The 17,507-nt window shown below is 43.4% G+C and overlaps 1 protein-coding gene and 1 pseudogene across 1 annotated transcript in view; one reads left to right on the top strand and one right to left on the bottom strand.

The window, feature by feature from the left end:
• Window positions 1-17,507, top strand: part of PRKCH (protein kinase C eta) — a 347,816-nt gene that overhangs the window by 19,417 nt on the left and 310,892 nt on the right. The window lies entirely within an intron of this gene.
• On the bottom strand, window positions 8,139-9,645 carry LOC101043831 (large ribosomal subunit protein uL3-like; annotated as a pseudogene).

Here is a 17,507-nt window from a genome sequence, read left to right as displayed (position 1 = left end):
AGAGGAAGGGAAAACCACCACATTGATTATACTCATTAACAAGGAGATACATTCCAAGTTCAGGGACAGGAAAATGGACACTATCATTTAACTACTATGGTTCAGAAAGTGCAGATTCTGAAACAGATTGCCTGGATGAGATCTCTCCAACACTGAACACTAGCTGTGTGACCTGGGGTAAGTGACAACTTCTCTGTGCCTCATTTCTTCAACCACAAAGTCGGGATAATAGTATTTCTTTTGCAAGGTTATTGCAAGGACTAAATGATTCAATACACACAGGGTTACTGCAAAGACAAAACAGTTCAATACACAAAGTGCTTAGAACAGTGCTTGGTAACCAATCAATACGTATAAGAATTGCTAATCCAGATGAATCTTTATTTTCTTATTCCTGAAACTTGGCAGTGTGTGAAAGATATTTTTTTCTTACTCCAAACAAATCTGATGAAACGTGGACATCTTCTCTCCCCTCCCCACCAAAATTACAACTCTGTTTAGAACCACAAAAATGTTTCATGGGTGTGATGACGTTGAAAAAAAAACAGACTCCCCTTCTTCCTGCTATAGTCTCACCACACAGTCACACCACACTGCTAACACCAGAAGTGTTTCCCCACACACCAAGCAAGTAATCCTCCAGCCACACACCAGCTGGGTGTCTTCTGATTCAATTCAACCTGACACTCTCTACCTGGACACAGCATCAGATCACATAAGTTCAGGATCCCACAGGTTCAGTTCCCAAGACAGCCGCCTCCCCAATTGACCAACTTCAGATGCCAATCACAAGCCTCAGGTTGCTTCACGTGTGCTTCTGACCCCTCTGTTATAAATGAGGATTCCCACAATCTCCTCTTATTGTTGGATTAATTTGTTAGGCTGGCTCACAGAACACAGGGAAACACTTATGTTTATTAGTTTATTATAAAGGATATTTTATTGTATATTTTTGAGACCAAGTCTTGCTCTGTCACCCAGAGCTAGAGTGCAGTAGAATAATCTCAGCTCACTGCAACCTATGCCTCCTGAGTTCAAGCAATTCTTGTGCCTTACCCTCCTGAGTAGCTGGGATTATGGGCTTGCACCTCCACGCCCAGCTAATTGTTTATTTTTGGTAGAGACAGAGTTTCACCATGTTGACCAGGCTGGTCTCAAACTCCTGGGCTCAAGCGATCCACCCGCTTCAGCCTCCCAAAGTGGTGGGATTACAGGCATGACCCACTGTGCTTGGCTAGGATATTTTAAATGATACGAATGCACAGCCATATGGAGAGATACATAGGGTAAGGTCTGGAGGTATCCCTAATGCTGGAGCTTCTTTCCCCTTGCAGTTGGGGAATAAATCCCCAGTATGTCAAAGTATTCTTTTTCCCCTTCCTGGATGCTCCCCCTCCCACAAACCCAGTCCTTTTAGGTTTTTCTGAAAGCTTCATAACATAGACATAATTGAATAGATCATTGGCCATTGGTGATCAACTTAACTTTAAGCCTTCTCCCTTCTCCTGAGGTTAGGGGTGGAAATGAAAGTCCCAACCCTCTAATCATGCCTTGGTCTTCATGTGACCATACCCCACCCTGATACTACCCAGGGGGTGCCGACCATCAGTCTACTCATTAGCACAGAAAAAGACTTTGGCAATTCCAAGGATTTTTAAAGTTATATGCGCCAGGAGACAGAGACCAAATATATATTTCATAGTATCACTGTCCACTCCCACTCTTCAAACTCCGATCCCTTTCATCAAAAGAATATAAAAACTCAAAAGATACTGCCATATTACCAGTATCCCATTCAATTATTAACAGGTTGTCCAGTCCATCATATGGTATGAATATGTCTCCCAGGGTGAGGCCACTCAGGTTTGCAGACTTCTATTTGATCTTATCAGCCTCTAAAAGCCAGAGTGCCAGCCTGGGCAACACAGTGAGACCTTGTCTCTACAAATAATTTAAAAATTAGCTAAGTGTAGTAGTATACACCTGTAGTCCCTGCTACTCAGGAGACTGAGGCAGGAGGACTACTTCAATCCAAAAGGTTGAGCCTGCAATAAGCCATAATCAAGTCACTGTGCTCCACTCCGGGTGATAGAGTGAGAGCCTGTCTCAAAAAAAGGAAAAAGAAAAAAAAAAAAAGCCAGAGTGATCAGAGTGGTCTCAGCAAACATATAATTTTACCTTTTAGGGATCTGATATAATTGAGATAAGAGACAATGTCATCTCTTTCTCTGAGCCTCTCTCAAGGTATTAATACAATATTGGATGATATGATTTGGCTGTGTCTCCAACCAAATCTCATCTTGAATGGTAGTTCCCATAATCCTCACGTGTGGTGAGAGACAATTTAATCATGAGGGCAGTTACCCTCAGGCTGTTCTCATGATAGTGAATTAGTTATCATGAGATCTGCTGGTTTTATAAGGGGTTCGTCCCCCTTTTGCTTGGCACTTCTGCTGCCATGCCATGTGAAGAAGAGCATGTCTGTAAGTTTCATCATGATTATAAGTTTCCTGAGGCCTCCCCAGCCATGCCAAACTGAGTCAATTAAATTACTTGGTCTCAGGTATGTCTTTTTTAGCAGCATGAGAATGGACTAATACACTGGTTTTCCCTTACTCCATAACCCATTTATTTATTATTTTACCCTAGGCTACTATTTCTCTTTCTCTGCATTAACTCAAATGTTCCACCTTTGGAAGGAACATTATGCTGGTCTATACTATAGGCATAATAATAGTCTAGCAAATACCTCTCCCTCAGTCCATTCCTATTCAGAGAAGTTAATATTACTTAGGTGCAGAACTAGTGAGCTATTTTTACCACCAGGCAATACAGCTGTATTCACTGTTAACCCCAATTTTGCCAGATGGGATGAAGGCATAACCCACCCCTATTAGGTCCTTAGGAATTCTGACATAAGGTTTAAAAACATAGGTACCATGTCTTGCTTGGGAATCATCCCTGTTTCCGGTACTTGTTATGACAGCCCTGGTCCTGTGACTACTGACTGCATTAGGTAAGGGGGGAAAATCAAGATGATGTAGGGAAGAGAGAAAAACAAAGTACAGTCATTATACCAGTGTGCTGCTCCCTTGGTAAGAATTGCATAGTCATCCTGGCATCCCTCCTTACCCACTTTTCCCCATCTCCACCAGAAAACAGAGGAAACTCTAGTGGGGACAGTCCTTTAGTCCCACTCATGTTGAGCATGAGCACACACTCATGAAGGCATGCAAGCCAGCCCTGCATGCATTTATCTCTCCTATCTTAGACAACCAATATTTTATTTTCATGTTCCACTTCTCTATTCAACTATTACTCTGAGACAGATAACTCTCTGCCCATTGCTGTACAGTGTGTTCCTTGGTCTAAAGAAATGAAGGTCAGCTGTCCAAATTCATGCAATATCATCTGTTCTGTTTTTTTATAGCACTCTGAGCATTTGCATCTTCCACTCTGTAAGCAAAGCCAAATCCAGAGTCAGTGTCTATTTCTGTCAAGACCCATTCACAGCCCCTCAGGGCCACCAGCATCAGTCTCACTTGCCAGCTATGTTCAGGACCTTCCCACCAGGGATCTGCCACATGGCCATAGGCAGGCTCTGTCTCTTTTGCTGACAAACGGAACAGTCTTTATTGGCATTTTGTGTCCCAGAGGATGCAAGAGGAACATGTCTAGATTAGCTTGTCTCTGCACTGCTGCACAACTCCCATATCCATTCACATTAGGTACCCAAGTGGCCCCGTTAAGTAAGCACATGGGGATATCTACTTATTGATTCCAGACACCTTTAGAACCTGGAAGGAGTTCTTCTGATGAGCATTGAGATACCTACTTTAAGGCACCCATTAAATTTCCATAGTAATTTCCAAAGGACCACGCTCCATATGGGCATCCCTTTAATAGACCGGGTTTCCACTGCCCTCCTCTGCCATCAGGCCTTTGGTCACTGATCGTGAGTCCATAGAAACCCAAACCTAGAGGCTTTTAGCACTGTTCAGTTGTTTCCATTACCACTGGTAAAATGACATGCAAGTCAGCTCACCAAGCTAATTTGTTTTTACCTTCTTCAGTCAGAGAGTGGCATCATTCCCAATGGTGTGTTGTCCGTTCACCATGGAACTGCCACCACAAACCAAGTAGCTCTTTGTCAGTCAGGTGACTGCTGTCTCTATGGCATGTTCAAGCAACAGAGGAGTCCAGCAACTCCTCACACAGTTCCAGAGTCAGACCTAGGGGGAAAGTGGCTCCCTCCTTGTGAGAATCTCCTTGAATTCCTCAGGTAGCATGGCCCTGTGTAAAACTTTCCATTTTATCAGGAACTCTTCTGGGCACTGTTGTCCACATTAGAGTGATTTTCTAACACTCAAGACATCATGGGTATTTTGGGTTTCAGGATCATTTTATATGCTTTAGTCATAAGGGTACCTTACATTAATGTCCCATAGCAAGGCAAATGCCCCTCAAGTGGAAATTCTCTAGACCAAAGTCCTACTAGTTATTGGAAAAAGGTCCCAATCCAGACCCCAAGAGATGGTTCTTGGCGCTCATGCAAGAAAGAATTTGGGGCAAGTCCATAGAGTAAAGTGAAAGCAAGTTTATTAAAGTAAAGGAATAAAGAATGGCTGCTCCACAGGCAGATCAGCAGCATGGCTGCTTGACTGTGTATAGTAATAGCGATTTCTTGATCATATGCTAAACAAGGGGTGGATTATTCATGAGTATTCCTGGAAAGAGGTGGGCAATTCCCGGAACTGAGGGTTCTTCCCCTCAGGGTAACTTCCTGACATTGCCATGGCATTTGTAAATTGTCCTGGCACTGGCAGGAGTGTCTTTTAGCAGGCCAGTGCATTATAATTAAAATATATGTGTAAAATGAGCAGTGAGGATGACCAGAGGTCACTTTCATTGCTGTCTTGGTTGTGGTGGGTTTTGGCCAGCTTCTTTGCTACATCCTGTCTTATCAGAAGGGTCTTTGTGACCCGTATCTTGTGCTGACTTCCTATCTCATCCTATGACTAAGAATGCCTAACGACCTGGGAAGGCAGCCCGGTAGGTCTCAGCCTTATTCTTTACCCAGCCCCTATTCAAGATGGAGTCACTCTGGTTCAAATGCTTCACAGTTGTCACTGGGAGGTGCTTACTTTTGAGCCATAAGCCCTAGTCTATCTTCCATATAAGACTATCAAAGAATTTGCCCCTACTAGCACTTAAGCTTCTAATCTACACTGTGTGGGCTCAGGCAATTTTACTAGTTCCTAATTAACCTGCACAATTAATAGTGATTGAAGGGCAGATTTGCCCTTCTGTTTTACGGTACTAGGTATGGGAAACATTTCCCAGTCAGATACAATGTCCATCTCCAAAATACAGTCAGACAAAAGAGATGCAACCACTTTCCATAAAGCATGTTTAAATATACTAACTCTCCTATAAACTTTTATCTTTGTTAAAAGAAAAGCTTTTGACAAATTAAGTTTAATAAAGTCTAATCGAGCAAACAATGATTCACAAATTGGGCAATCCCAGGATGAGATTAGGTTCCGATGACTTCGGGGCTGACCACATGTGGTCAGATAACATGTATGGACAGAAAAAAGAAAGTGACATATAGCAAACAGGAGTGAGTGTAAACTAAAAATAAAATTCTAAGCACCCCCAGCTAGCTCAATGAATCCTTCTTCTTGGCCAAGGGTATTCCAAAGTTAAGAAGTTCAGACCATGGTAGGAAGTAGGGGTTGGACTTGCCTTGTGATACCCTCCTCTCTTTGGAATTCAGGCATAACTGACCAGCATTAATATTAAAACAGAGATATTAAGACTTTTTGTGGCAATTAGACACCAAATTCTCGTGGCTCATGCCTGTAATCCCAGCACTTTGGGAGGCTGAGGTGGGCGGATCACTTGAGGTCAGGAGTCCGAGACCAACCTGGCCAACATGGTGAAACCCTGTCTCTACTAAAAATACAAAAATTAGCTGGGCGTGGTGTTATCAGAGGCATGTGAATCAGAGCAACTCTATCTTAAATAGGACATAGGCAAAATAAGGTTGAAACCCACTGGGCTGCATTCCCAGACAGTTAAAGCATTCTAAGTCACAGGATGAGCTATGAGGTCGGCACAAGATACAGGTCATAAAAACCTTGCTGATAAAATAGGTTGCCATAAAGAAGCTGACTAAATCCCACCAAAACCAAGATGGCTGTGGGAGTGACCTCTGGTGTCCTTACTACTATATTCCCATTAACGCCATGACAGTTTACAAATGTCATGGCAATGTCAGGAAGTTACCCTGTATAGTCTAAAAAGTGTTGGCATGAATAATCCACTCTTTGTTTAGCATCAAGAAATAGCCATGATAATGGGCAGCCAGCAGCCCTTAGGGCTGCTGTCTATGGTGTAGCCATTCTTTTATTCCTCTACTTTCTTAACAAACTTGCTTTCACTTTACTCTGTGGGCTCGCCCTGACTTCTTTCTTGTGTGAAATCCAAGAACCCTTTTTTGGGGTCTGGATACAGACCCACTTCCTGTAACAGTGGCAAACACCTGTGGTCCCAGCTACTCATGAGGCTAAGGCAAGAGAATCACTTGAACCCAGGAGGTGGAGTTTGCTGTGAGCTAAGATCACGCCACTGCACTCCAGCCTGAGTGACAGAGCAAGATACAGTCTCAAAAAAAAAATTTTTTTTAAAGACACCAAATTCCAGCCTGACTAGTTCCAGCCTGACTAGTATAGCATCACATGACAGATAGCAGGTCCTAAAAGAAATCGAAGTATTTTACCCTAAAATATATATTTTGTAATGGCCTTGCAAAGCTGTCTGCATTCTGTAGAGAATTCCTTTCCCTTTCCAGGTCTTTTCCCTGATGGAGGAGAGAATTAAGTAAGAGTCTGACAGCTTTTTAAGCCTGATAAGAAACATCTACAATCTATTCTCTCTGAATCCTATTACCTGGATGCTTCAACTGCATAATAAAACCTTGGTCTTCACAACCACTCATCTTAACCTAGACACTCCCTTCTATGGATTCTAGGGCTTTAGATAAACTTTCAATCAGTTGCCAATCCGAAAATCTTTGAATCCACCTAGGACCCAGAAACCTGGAACTTTCTCCCCTAATCCCTACTCCCAGTGGTCTCCCCTTCCCTAACCCAACCAATGTACATCTTACATGTGTTGATTGGTGTCTCCCTAAAATGTAGAAAACCAAGCTGTAGCCCAACCATCTTGGGTACTTGGGGTCAGGCCCTCCTGAGGTATGTCCTTAACTGTGGCAAAATAAACTTCTAAACTGACTGAGACTTGTCTCAGATACTTTTTGGTTTACATGAGGTACAGAAGCAACTGTATTGGTTACAGCTTTCATTTGCCTTGTTTAAACAAGGCTTGAAGAGTTGGCTGCCTGTGATCAGCTGAGATTTCAGCAACGTGTTGCAAAGTAATAACAGTCTGTTTATACACTTGGTTAGGTTAGAGTTCACTGTGTATGGAGAAAACTTTATGCCAAACTTAAACCATGTAAGGAGGCAGCTTTAGACTAAATTAATTTAACATCTTAATTCTGTCAACTCTTACTTTCCTAACTATAGCCTCCCTTAGGACTTTACAGACATGCTTTGAAGTCACAGTACATTGGGTTCCTGTGTCAAGGAGCCCTGGAGATTCTCCACCCCTGACCATTTCACTCACTCTTGTGCAAAAGGCCTCTGGGTCCCTGAGGTTGAGCCAAGAGACCCCAGCCCTTTTGTCAATCTTGATCTTAATTAATCTGCCTGACTGTTGCTTTAGGCAATTTTAGATCATTTTTCTCATTATAATCTTTGCCTCCTGACTTTTCATATTTCTCCAAACTAGGGTAAATACAGCAAACTTCTTTGGAGCCCATTAATGTTACAGGGCCAGCTGGGGCTCCTGTTGGTCCATCCAACCTTAAGAGCTTTATTTTGACCCCATACATTTCCATTTTATTCACCTCATTTCTTGATAACCATATAAAGATTTCCACCCTGCTCAGACAAATCCCATGGCTCTCCTCTTTTTCCTCTTAGTTTCACCTTTATCAATGTTTTCTTTATTCACCTTCTTTCTTTTTCTTTTTATTGAGACTCCATCAGCTGCAAAGTTTGTTGCTGGTGTTAAGCTCCTTCTTCCTTTGCAATTTGGTCTTTCTTGAGTGGTCCTATGAATGCTTTCTTGTCCTCCGTAGTCTGGAAGCAGCCATGGCCAAATGTGAAAGCAGTGGCAATGAACTTAAGTCAGTCTTCTCCAGAGCTCGCCGTTTGATGTGCACCAGCAAGGACTTACGGAGGGTGAACCCTTACTTCTTCGTTCCCACCACACAGCCTTTCAGCGTGACAAAATCATTGGTCACTTCACCATAGTGGACAAAGCCACCCAGAGGGTTGCTGCTCTTGTCAGACAGGTCGTAGCTGGTGGAGGCATTGTTCTTGATCAGCTTGCCATCCTTGATAAGGTAGCCCTGGCCAATCGTATAGATCTTCTTGTTGATCTTAGTGAAATGATGGTAGCCTTTCTGCCCAGCACATGTCACAGAGAAGGACACATGGGCAGGGTGCCATGCCCCAATATAGGCCACCTTACTCAGGCTTCAGTGGGTCTTGCGGGGCAGCTTCTTTTTTTTTTTTTGAGACGGAGTTTCGCTCTTGTTACCCAGGCTGGAGTGCAATGGCGCGATCTCGGCTCACCGCAACCTCCGCCTCCTGGGTTCAGGCAATTCTCCTGTCTCAGCCTCCTGAGTAGCTGGGATTACAGGCACACGCCAACATGCCCAGCTAATTTTTTGTATTTTTAGTAGAGACGGGTTTCACTATGTTGACCAGGATGGTCTCGATCTCTCGACCTCGTGATCCACCCACCTCGGCCTCCCAAAGTGCTGGGATTACAGGCTTGAGCCACAGCGCCCGGCCTGCGGGGCAGCTTCTTGATGTGCCAACAACTGGTGACCCCTTTGTAGCCTTTGCTGTGGGTCATCCCAATGATGTTGATCATTTCATCCTGCCCAAACACTTGGTTCACAGGTACCTGCTGCTCCAGCCTCTCACAGGCCCAGTCCAGCTTCTCAGCCATGGTGCCTCCATCGGTTGGGCCACCTTCTGGCGCAGAGGAAGCAGGTGCATCTGAGTGTGGGCAGTGATGCGGATGACTTGGCAGTACTTCACACTGCTGAAGTCCTTCTCCCGCTGCTTCTTTCCATCCTCATCCTGCCATTTCTTGCAGTACTTCGTAAAGGTTTTCCTCTTAGATTTATGCCAATTCTTATAGAAATGCCTCTTGCACTCCTCGCTGACGTGCTCAGTAAAGATGGTCTTGAAGTTCTGGAGGCCTTGAGGGGTTTCCACGTAGCCCACAATGCCCACAACCACCGTGGGTGGCGTCTCCACAGTGGTCACAGCCTCTACCACCTCCTTCTTGTTCACCTTGGATTCTGGCCTGTGGACTTCCCGCATGTGGGATGTGGGTCATGCCAGCCTTGTATCCCAGGAAGGCTGTGAGGTGGACCGACTTGCTTGGAAGGGTCATCCTTAGGGAAGCTGTTCACCTTCCTATGATGCCTGCTGCCGTACCTCCGAGGCGCAAGCCAAGGGACCCGTGTCTGGGAGCGGAGAACTTTCTGTGAGACATCACGCTGTTAAAATTCGCCGGTAGTCACCTTATTTCTTAATAACCATTTAAAAATGTCCACCTTCCTGGAAAGTTCTTTGACTCTCTTCTCTATCTTTTTTATTCTCTTGTTAATTAACCTAATGTTTTCATTAGCATCTGTAAGACCCTTGAGGGAAGCTATGATAGCAAACTGGATAAAGCTTCCTGAACTTGCTTTTGGGTTTGCAAAATAGTAAGGTTCTATGAGGATCTACATTAAAGGAGCCCCCTTAATAACATTTACCATAACTCAGCAGGTGAATTTCCCAGTCATTATAAAGCTGGTCTCACAAGGTTTGCACATGAAGCATATCAGCTGCTGTAACTGGAGTGTTTCACTTAGCATTTCTAGGTGAAGTCAGGCAATCTCTCTCTTCAGAGTATCCAGTTCACCAGGCTGGCTATTCCGTCAGGAATCACCTCTGGCCCATCAGTGTTTCATAGTGAGATACGGATATTGCATCAACCCAGACATATTCTTCCACTCTGCAGCATTTAAAACCAAAGATACTCTCTCAATCTGTTTTAGTAAAGGTTCTTCAGGAAGCTGATGATACCAGTCTATAAAATGAAGCAATCCCTTCACACTATACCCTGTGGTTTCAGTAGCTTCTTTGTTTTGCCTTTTCCACACATTGACTACCTTCTTGGTAAACACAGGTCTTAGAGGTACTTTCTGTAGTCCTGGCATAACTTTTTTCCGGGAGATGGCTCTGAAGCTAAGGACTGAAGTTCTAACTCACTGAAATCTGCACTGGGCATAGCATCAAGGTCTGACACAGCACTGTCTTTTAATTTCATTTTAGCTATTACAGATAGCAATAACCACGGAACTGTATATTTTACTTTTTTGTTGTTTGTTATAAGTTTGCATCTCTTTAAGGATCCAGCAAACCAACTCCCCAGGGGTTGAACGCATCTTTAAATTCCACTGGTAACTTTTACCTTTAGTAATTGAGTGCAACACAGCTACTGCTTCATACCACGGTGATATGGCTCCAATGACTGGAGAAACACCATGGGTCCTTTGTCTCAAGCAATACAATTAACAACACAGACATACGTGGAGTGATTTTAAGGAGTGGAAAGTTTAATAGGCAAGAAAGAAGAAAGAAAGAAGAAAACAGCTCCCCCGCACAGAGGGAGGGAGGCTCCAAACAGAGAAACCCCACATGCCACAGAAAGCAGTTGGTTATATTGGGAGGCTGGAGGAGGTGGTATCTGAGTTGCACAGGGCTTGGGATTGGTTTAACCAGGTATGTCATTCATGTAGCCCTCAGAAAAAACGGACCCTCCCACTCTAGCCTTTTAATATGGAAATGCAGGTCACCACAATATCCCGCACATGTGGTGTTATCTGGAGGTGGCCATGACACCTGCCACAGGTGATGACGAGGAAAAGAGGGCAGGAACTGCCACATTGGATGGACCTGGTTTCTAGCTGCCAGCATTTGCATATCAATGCTTGTCAGTCTAGTTTTTTATGCTGTTTTCTGTTAGAAAGAAAATGGTTAAGGGGTTTCTTTTAATTAAAGGAAAATTCCACTGAGAACCTTCACCCTTTCTAGCTGCCTAAATATTATTTCTTAATAACTCCTGTTTTAATACGTGGCCACATGATCTCCCAAGAATCAAAAGTTTATCACCCTCCACCTGTTTGTCCTTTTTTACCCAAAATCACATGTTCTTGTGAACCAGAGGCCCATCTAGTAAATCCCACTTCTGACACCAAATCTGAGCCTATTAAAGAAAAACAAATTCAGTTTCTCCTACTATCTTCTCACAAGACAGAACATTTTTGTAACTAAATGTGTAAGGGTTTTTCCCCCACACACCAAGCGAGCATCAATTATACAGCTCTATTTCAATTTAATTCTGACACTATGTACCTGGAGGTGGTATTGGATTCCACAGTTTGAGAGCTAAGTCCTAGAAGACTGCCCTCTACTTCAGATGCCAGTTGCCAGTCTGGGTCTCTGGGATAAGTCAGGATTCCCACAACTCCCTCTTTGAATTCAATTAATTTGCTAAAGTGGGTCACAGAACTTAGGAAACAACTTACATTTTCTGGTTTATTATGAAGGATATTACAAAGGGCACAGATAAAGAACTGTCTAGGGTAAGATTATGTGAGGAAGGGGCACAGAACTTCCATGCCCTCTCTGGGTGCACCACCTTCCAGGACCCTCCACATGTCCAGCTATCCAGAAGCCCCCTGAACTCAGTCTTTTGGGAGGTTTTATGGAAGCCTCATTACATAGGTATGATTGATTAAATCATGGTCACTGGTAATAATTAAATTCATCCCCTCTCCACTTCCCAGAGGTTGTGAGATGGGCTGAAAGTCCCAACCCTCTACTCATGCCTTGGACTTCCCTGCAATCGGCCTCCATCTTGAAGCTACCTGGAGACTTCCAACCATTAGCCAACGCATTAGCATACAAAAAGACATTGCTTTGGAGATTTTAGGAGTTACAGGCTAGAAAATGAGATGAAAACCAAATATCTATTTTACTGCAGTGCAGTGGGTTTTCAGGGCTCTTTGAAATCTGCCCATATTCCTGATCTGCTTGCTAAAACCTACAGGGAGCCACTTTAGCAAGTGTGGAATGGGGTTCAGAGTCTAGGTTTTGGACTCAAGCTGACTATAGCTGTATGGCCATGGGCAAGTTCTGTGACCTCTTTAAGCCATGTCTCCTCATGTATAAAATGGGAGTAAGAACAGTATCTACTCTGTGGACTTAGCCCCTTGATAGAAGCATGTTTTATGAAATAAACTGTGTTAGGCACTTGGTACAAGAAAGTCAATCATTATTTGGGAATGGAGGGAGATTAACACATTGTTCCCAGAGCATTTCTAGCCACCCCCACATTACAAAATAATTAGGAATTGGCGATCTAGTACCAAAGTTCTAAAAAGCGTCCCCCATAATATGAATGAGGGGAAAGAAGAACAGCAGCAACAGCAACAAAAGTTAAACAAATGGGCCGAGTGCAGTGGCTCACGCCTGTAATCCCAGCGCTTTGGGAGGCTGAGTGGGGAGATCACGAGGTCAAGAGATGGAGACCATCCTGGCCAACATGGTGAAACCCCGTCTCTACTAAAAATACAAAAATAATTAGCTGGGCGTGGTGGTGTGAGCCTGTAGTCCCTGCTACTCAGGAGGCTGAGGCAGGAGAATCTCTTGAACTTGGGAGACAGAGGTTGCAGTGAGCTGAGATCAAGGCACTACACTCTAGCCTGGCGACTGAGCAAGACTCCATCTTAAAAAAAAAAAAAAAAAAAAAAAAAAAAAGTTAAACAAATGGTGAGGTAACATATTTCTAAATACTTAAAAAATTGTTACTTTACTAAAAGGGTCTAGGTAAATACTCTTAGAGTCACAATGGAGCAGGAAGAGTCCCGAATTTGCTCCTGGGAGCTGGATTTTAATCCAGACTTCCCATGCCTCACCAGCCTTAGAATGGTCATACCTTGGCTCAAAACTCTCCTCAACTGACACCAGTTTGGAACACCCAGAGCCTAGCACATTTTAAGAAAACTCTTCTAAATGGCCACAGGATATGACTTTTAGCAACAATGCTTATTTATACACTGCATATGTTTATTTTTTTTTTAAAGCCACTAAGAAACAACAAAATGTTAATTGTTGTTATCCCTGGGAGATAGGGTTATAGATTTAAATTTTCTTCTTTGTATTTTTCTGTACTTTCAGTACTTTGTTTTATAATAAACATGTATTGTCTAAATAATTCAACAATTAGACATTAGTCTACATGCCAGGCACTTCGCTAGGCATTGAGAATGTAGCATCCACTATTCCTGGTGCTTACAGTCTGGAAGGGAACAGGACATTGAATACATAGATACACAAATAATTAATTGCTTTCTCTACAGAGAAGTCCAGAAGACTATAAAATCAAGAGGGACTTTACCTGGTTCTGGGAAGACTTCTGAAAAAAAATGATTTTAAAGCTGAAATCTGGACAGGTGCAGTTCACTCCTGTCATCCCAGGTTGAGGTAGGTGAATCACTTGAGGCCCAGAATTCAAGACCAGCCTGGCCAATATGGCAAAATCCCATCTCTACTAAAAATACAAAAAAATTCGCCAGGTGTGATGGTGCGCACCTGTAGTCCCAGCTACTCTGGAGGCTGAGGTAGGAGAATCGCTTGAACTTGGGAGGCAGAGTTGCAATGAGTGAATATTGGAGCCACTTCACTCTAGCCTGGGCGACAGAGAAAGACTCTGTCAAAAAACAAAAAAGCTGAAATCTAAAGGAGGAAAGAAAGAGGAAGATATTCTATGAGGCATACGGTATATATAAGAAACCAAGAGCAAGCCAGAGTAGCTACAACTTGGGGAAAGAAGGGTGTTCAGATATGGTAAGACCAGAGCAAGCATGGCCTTATAGAGCTTATTGCTGTTTCTTGCATTTTATTTTAAGAGAAATTGAAAACCAAGTCTTTAAACAGAATATGGTAACAGAAAGTTGTGTCTATTTCATATTTTATTTTTAATTTCAAATCATTTGTTATCTGTAAGGAGTTTTTGCATTTGGATTTTTAAGGCCAATTCAATAGACTCATCCTATATATTGCATAAAAAGTGTTTTATAAAAAGCCTTTTTTCTTAAAACGTGAACTTCCTCTGGCCAGGCACGGTGGCTCCTGCCTATAATCCCAGGACTTTGGGAGGCCAAAGTGGAGGTTTGCCTGAGCCCAGGAGCTTGAGACCAGCCTGAGCAAGATGGCAAGACTTCATCTTGCTTTTTTTTTTTTTTTTTTTTAAAAAATACAGCAACACAAATGACACTTAAGCTTCCTCTATACTGGGATTTTGAAACCTGCACATCACTGCAGCCTGGCTCTCCCATCATCAGTTTGGGGCAACGGAGCATGCTGGAAAAGACAGGAGCACAGAGTAGAAGGCTGAGCAGCAAGACCCTCCCATGTACGCCAGGGAGTTGAGGCATGAGACCACCACATGAGCATTCCGTCATGAAATTTCATGTGCCATGGAAATGCAAAACAATTCGATTCCCAGACCAGCTGCGGTCAAAACACAGCTGGACAAATGACAACATCTAGAACCTGACAAATTGGGAGGGTTTTTTTTCACGGAGGGCAAAGCTGGGTCACTGTCATGCCGATTAACTGTAGTTCAGGCTTAGGGGATGATCTCAGAGACCCCCATCCTGAAATGGTATATGAGTAATCCTCACATGCCGATGTGAAGGTACATTTGTTACAATGCTTTTGAGTTTGCTTTACATTTTTATTTTAAACCTATCCTGCTCTATCGTCTTAGCAAATCACTGTATCAGAAGTAATTAGCCGTGTGGTTGCTAAATAACAGATGAGAGGTTTCCAGCAAATGCTCCTCTCCAGTGTTCCTAAATCTACTGGGCATGTCCTGACCACCAGGTGATTGGAATGGCAGAAGTAACTGCCAGAACATACCCCTGCTCCTGGAGAAGCTCAAGAGGTTTAGTGGGCTCTGGAGCCGCAGTAATGGGCATCTGGTAGTCAACTTTTTCCTGTAATGAGGAGTTATTAAATATTCACATCAGGAATTGAGACTTTAGTCTGCCCTCAACTGGTCTTCCAACCTGTTACCTATTATGCCTCACACTTTATATACCCCGGAATACAACAAGAAGAAACTTGTGAATGTTCTATAAAACCTGCTACTGACATCAGGGTGGGTCTTTGAGGCTTATGGTTATCCTAATAAAATGAAGGAATGTGTAACAGACTGTAGCCAGCAGACCACCAACTACTTTATTGTTTAAACACAAAAGCAAAACTTTGGTAAACCTACTGTACCTGAGCCACAGCGTGTGGCTGTTTCTTAACCCTTGAAGACTCTGTTATGTGCCCAACTTCGGATGACATCTGTATGTTTCTTGTTTCTCTCCATGTGATGAGTTTACTCAGTTACATGCTTAGACAAGAAATTCCTGTCGATGGAGTGGTTATGAATTACAGACTGGAGCTTGCAAATCAATTTGGAATTTTAAGAAAATAAAACTTAAACCAGATCTGAGAGGCCAGCTTCTCCACAGACAGCATAAGTGTGAGGCAAAAGAAGAGCCCGAGCAGACAGGCAGTCAGGTAGCCCTAGGATAGATGGGAAGGAGGTCTTCTGTGACCCCAGAATCCTCCCTCCTGATCTCTTCTTTTCTCTATTGCTACCCTCATGCTCAGGAATTCAGTATCCCACTCTTACGATGCAATTGTAGGGAAGGATCTATATCAGCAGAGGAATGGCAGAAAACTCAAAAGAGTTAAGTGCAGGGAATTAAGTGAAGGAGTTATTTCTTGAGATGTGGGCAGGTAATGGAAACCAATGAGGGACGGAAGAGTGCCCTTGGACTCTCACCAGCAGGGAGCTGTTCCTCCCCACCAAAGGAGCCAAGGGTGAAAGAGCCCTTCTAAGAGTCAAGTAGGCATTTTAATAAAGGAAGCTTGTGGGGCAGCCTGCAGTGCTCAGCCTCCTGGGCACAGAGTAGACCATAGAAAGACAGAGAACCCATCTGAAGGGGCAAACAGAAAATAACCAGCACAGAGTCTGGCATTAGATTATTCAACCTGTTACCATGTTCAGCTAATTAGTATCCAAAACCTAATAGGTGTGAAAGAAAAGTTAGGGATCATGCTAGCATTTTAGTTTTAATCCTTGCACTAAAAAGTTTCCAACCATCAGTGAGGATCTGGGAGTGGGGAAATAATGACCTATTTCTGTATCCCAATCACACCCAAAAGTTACTGCTCACTGGTCTTTTGAATGCTCAGTGATGTGAGCAAGAGCTTCCAGGTGAGACCTGATATAAGACCCTCTTTGGGAGAGTCTTTTGCCCTCCCAAAGTGCTGCTATTTATTGGACAAATATTGAGTCCAATGCAGTGTCCACTTGCAATATTTTGCATGTAAAAGAATTTTCTAGGCCACGTGTGGTGGTTTGTGCCTATAATCCCAGCACTTTGGGAGGCCAAGGTGGGTGGACCATCTGAGGTCAGGAATTCAAGACCAGGCTGACCAACATAGCAAAAACCGCATCTCTACTGAAAAAAAAAAAAAAATTAGCTGGTTGCGGTGGCATGTGCCTATAATGCCAGCTAGTCGGGAGGTTAAGGCAGGAGAATCACTTGAACCTGGGAGGCAGAGGATGCAGTGAGCCAAGATGGAGCCACTGCACTCCAGCCTGGGCGACAGAGTAGTACTTTGTATCAAAGAAAAAAAAACTAATTTTCTTATTGAGCTTGTTTAGTCATCATGAATCCGTGCCCCTCGTTTTGGTCCTGAACTTTTGACAAAGCCTTCCCCAAAATCTCTATTCTTCTGGTATTCCTCCCTTTGAATCACATCTCCCACAGAACCATCAGATTATTCTACCTAGAAAAATAAATCCCTGCTTAAAACGCTCCCCTGGCTCCCATTATCTATAGTGTCAAGTCCAGACCCCAAGAATGGACTCCCAGGTACCTCTGCAGCCTCACTTCTTCGCTACTCTCTGCCTTGCCCTTTAAATAACTACCATGTTGGCACTTTTATTTATGTGTGTATTAATTTTTTATTATCATTTTTAGAGAGGCACAGTCTCCCTATGTTTCACAGATTGGTGCTAAACTCCTAAGCTCAAGCAGTTCTCTCATTTCAGCCTCCCAAAGTGCTGGGATTACAGGTGTGAGCCACTGTACCTGGCCATGTCAGCACTTTTTCTCAGGTCTTTCCAGGACCATGAGACCCTCTTTGGCCCCCATTGTTGGCCTGCCTGTCTCCCAGGGGTTATTTTGAGAAGCAGCTCAGGAGTAACAACCCCAGGCTGCCATGCTGAGA

The sequence above is a fragment of the Saimiri boliviensis genome, chromosome 2 (genome assembly GCF_048565385.1).
Source record: "Saimiri boliviensis isolate mSaiBol1 chromosome 2, mSaiBol1.pri, whole genome shotgun sequence".
NCBI lineage: Eukaryota > Metazoa > Chordata > Mammalia > Primates > Cebidae > Saimiri > Saimiri boliviensis.
Note: the sequence above shows the minus strand (reverse complement) of the source record. Positions and strands in the feature narration are given on the sequence as shown.